This window comes from Belonocnema kinseyi, chromosome 10, assembly GCF_010883055.1.
Source record: "Belonocnema kinseyi isolate 2016_QV_RU_SX_M_011 chromosome 10, B_treatae_v1, whole genome shotgun sequence".
NCBI lineage: Eukaryota > Metazoa > Arthropoda > Insecta > Hymenoptera > Cynipidae > Belonocnema > Belonocnema kinseyi.
Genome location: NC_046666.1, coordinates 91,838,541 through 91,843,158, shown reverse-complemented (window position 1 = coordinate 91,843,158; position 4,618 = coordinate 91,838,541).

The following is a 4,618-nucleotide window of genomic DNA, read 5'->3' as shown; positions in this document are numbered from 1 at the left end:
CAATAGTTACATTTTCAGATAAAGAAAAATAATTGTTAACAGAAAAAATGGATTTTCAACAAAGTTGTTAAACTGTTAATCAATAAGATGAATTTTTGACCAAGAAAATTAATGATCTACAAAAACAGAAAAATTTTAAACAAAATACATGAATTTTCAACGAAATTATTTAATTTTGTAGTCAAAAAGACGAATTATCGACAAAAAGTTGAATTTTTTAAGCAAAAAATATGAGTTTTCAATCAAAGAGTTAAACGTTCAACCAAATAGTCAAATTTTCAACCATAATTATAAAATGTTGTTAAAAAGCGTATTTTTTGGTTGCAAAGTAGTTCAACTCTTAGTGAAATAATCGGCTTTTAAACCCAAGATGTACAGTTGATATTTCAACCAAACAATTGCATTTTTGACCAAAAATTATACATTTTCAACCAAAAACATTAAATTTCTACCAAACAAGGTCAATTTCCAACAAAATAAACGAACTTTCAATTAAATTATTTAATTTCAAAGCCAAAAAGAGTATTATCTACAAAAGAAGCTGATTTTCTAACTCAAAAATATGATTTTCCAACCAAAATTTTAGTTTTCGACGAAATAGTGTAACTTTCTATCAAATTGTTGACTTTTAACGCCCAAAATATGCATTTTTTACAAAACAGTAACATTTTTAACAAAAAAGTTCATTTTAAGGCAAATAGTTAAATTTTCAACTATAATTATGAATCCTTAATAAGAAAAAATTAATTTTGTTACAAAGTATTTCAACTTTAAGTGAATAATCGAATTTTCCACCCAAAAATTATGATTTTAATTTTGAACAATATAGTTGCATCAAACAACAAGCTGCATCAACAAAACGACTTTGCAGCCAAAAAATATTTACAGTTGAACATTTCAACCGAAAATTTTAATTTTTAACGAAAAAGTATCAATTTTCCATTTAAAAAATTTAATTTCTGCAAAGAAAGACAAATTTTTAACAAAACACATGATTTTTTAAACCAAAAATGGTATAGGTTAATTGCCAGTTTTAAACGTGTATTTTTACAACACATAAAACATATTTCCATCAGAATAGTTATTAAATAAAAAAATAAATAAATTTTAACAAAGAAGTTGAACTTTTGATAGAAAAGACGACTTTTTAAAAAAAAATAGTTGCATTCCCAACAAAATAATTAAGTTTTTAACCAAATAATTGAGTTTTTATCCAAACGAGATTTTGACTATGTTGTGAATATTTGAATTTTAATAACTGATAAAATGATAACGTAAATTATCAAACACATGTCCAAGTTTTTCTTTAGTGTGTGATATTGGTTAAACTAAAATCAAAAAGGTAAATATTTGTATTATAAATCTATCCGTGTTACCTATCAATAAATATTTATATCAATAATTTAAATGAAAAACACTTTAAAAAAATATGTGGATAATTTCTTGAAAACTTGCCTTGTCGTTTTCTCAAACAGATGTATTCATTAATTAGGTTGTAAAATATACGGAAAAATCTTTATAAAAATATATAATTTTTTGGAATTGGTCAAGTTTTAAACATTTATATCATATAACTATTATTACTATGAAATTAGAATTTAAAAAATCTTAATTACACCTGTTAGGTGTAATTTAAACTGTTTTTCTTTTAAATTATTGATGTAAATATTTATAGATAGGTAACACGGATAGGCTTATAATACAAATATTTACCTTCTTGTTTTTAATTTAAACAATATCACACACTACAGAAAAACTCGGACAATTTTCCAATAATTCACGTTATCATTTTATCAGTTATTAAAATTCAAATATTCACAACATTGTTAGAATCTCGTTTGGATAAAAACTCAATTATTTGGATGAAAACTTAATTATTTCGTTGAAAATGTAACTATTTTGTAAGAAAAAAGTCCTCTTTTCGATCAAAAGTTCAACTACTTTGTTAAAATTTATTTATTTTTTTATTTAATAACTATTCTGATGGAAACGTGTTTTATGTGTTGTAAAAATACATGTTTGAAACTGAAAATTAATCTATACCATTTTTAGTTTAAAAAATCATGTATTTTGTTAAAAATTCGTCTTTCTTTGTAGAAATTAAATTTTTTTACAGAAAATTTATACTTTTTGTTTAAAAATTAAAATTTTCGGTTGAAATGTCAACTGTAAATATTTTTTGGCTGCAAAGTCGTTTTGTTGTAAATGCAACTATATTTTTAAAAATTAAAATCATAATTTTTGGGTGGAAAATTCGATTATTCACTTTAAGTTGAACTACTTAGTAACAAAATTATTTTTTTCTTATTAAGGATTCATAATTATAGTTGAAAATTTAACTATTTGCCTTCAAATGAACTTTTTTGTTAAAAATGTTACTGTTTTGTAACAAATGCATATTTTGGGCGTTGAAAGTCAACAATTTGATAGAAAGTTAAACTAATTGGTCGAAAACTAAAATTTTGGTTGGAAAATCATAGTTTTGAGTTAAAAATTCAGCTTTTTTGTAGATAATACTCTTGTTTACTTTGAAATTAAATAATTTAATTGAAAGTTTAATGTTTCTGGTTGAAAATGTATCATTTTTGGTCAAGAATGCAATTGTTTGGTTGAAATATCAACTGTACATCTTCTTGGGTTTAAAGGTCGATTATTTCACTAAGAGTTGAACTACTTTGCAACAAAAAAATACGCTTTTTTTAACAACGTTTTATAATTGTAGTTGAAAATTTCACTATTTGGTTGAAAGTTTAACTCATTGATTGAAAACTCATATTTTTCGCTTAAGAATTCAACTTTTCGTAGATAATTCGTCTTTTTGACTTCAAAATTAAAAAATTTCGTTGAAAATTCATGTGTTTTGTTTAAAATTTGTCTTTTTTTGTACATCATTAATTTTCTTGGTCAAAAATTCATCTTATTGATTTACAGTTTAACAACTTTGTTGAAAATCCATTTTTTCTGTTAAAAATTATTTTTCTTTATCTGAAAATGTAACTATTGTAGGATTGATCAAAAATTAATTGCTTTTATGTGAAAATTGAACTATTCCATTTTTGATTGAAACTTTATCCAGTACATTGTATTAGTTAAAACACCAATTATTTGATATAAAATTAATTTATTTGTTAAAAAGTAAAGTTTTTGGTTGAAAATTGATATATTTTGTTAATTAGATTTTTTTCCTAACATTAAAAAAACTGCAAAATAAAAAAATTGTCTTAAAATTGTCCTGATTCTTTTTTTTCAATTTTTAAAATCTTTTCAAATACTCACTTAAAATTAATTTTTCAAAATAAAAAATCATTTTCAATTTTCTTAGCAATCATAACCATTTTTGTTATTCTTTTTAAATATTTTTCAAATCTCAAAAAGCTTTATTTTTTTTAAATCTGCAAAAATCTACATCGACTTTCAAATTATTTGAAATAATTTCAAGTTTTAAATTAATTTTGAATATTTTTTAAAATTAAAATTGTAGCGTTCAAATTTCAAATTTACTTCATTACAATTTTAACAATTCAAGGCTTTCTATTTTGAACCATTCTTTTCAAATTTTTATAGTTTTTAATAGTTGTTCATAATGGATTGTTTTAAATGAACGAAATTTTTTTTCAATTAAAAAACTTCAAATTGAATGGGTTAAAAATAAAATTTTTCTAGACTGAAATAATATTTGAAGTCATCATTGAAAATAATTTAAAAAACTAATTTCTATTAATTCTTTCATTTTCAACGGATTCAGAATCATCTTGTAAAATCAATTATTTTTCCATTTTTAATACCTTAAGTTCAATTTAAAAAATTTTATTTAAAAATTCTTTCAATTAAAAAAAATCATAATCGAAAACAAATAAATTAATTTTCTATCAAATAATTCGTGTTTTAACTAATACAATGTACAGGATAAAATTTCAACCAGAAATAGAATAGTTCAAATTCCAGATAAAAACTGTGTTAAAAAATTGAATTTAACCAAAAAAAACCTATTTTCAACAAAATTGTTAAATTTTCAAGGAAAAATGTGAATTTTCGACCAAGAAGATTAATGTTTAAAAAAAAATTTCAACTTAACCAATATATACGATTAATTTTTAATCAATCATATAATAGTTACATTTTCAGATAAAGGTAAATAATTTTTAGCAGGAAAAATGAATTTTCAACCAAGTTGATAAATTGTCAACCACTAAGATGAATTTTCGATCAAGAAAATTAATGATCTACAAAACAGACAAATTTTAAACAAAATACATGAATTTTCAACGAAATTATTTAATTTTAAAGTTAAAAAGACCAATTATCTACAAAAAGTTGAATTTTTTAAGCGAAAAATATGAATTTTCAATCAACGAGTTGAACTTTCAACCAAATAGTTAAATTTGTAAAATTTGCAGTTTCAAAAATGTATTTTCAACGGAACAGATGAACCTTCAAAGAAAAAAGTACATTTTAACAAAGTAGTTGAACTTTTGATAGAAAAGAGGACTTTTTTTTACAAAATAGTTACACTTTCAACAAAATAATTTATTTTTCAACCAAATAATGGAGTTTTTATCCAAACGAGATGAATTACAAAGTCGCCCATTTCTTCAATTTCTTTCAAATGCGGATCAAG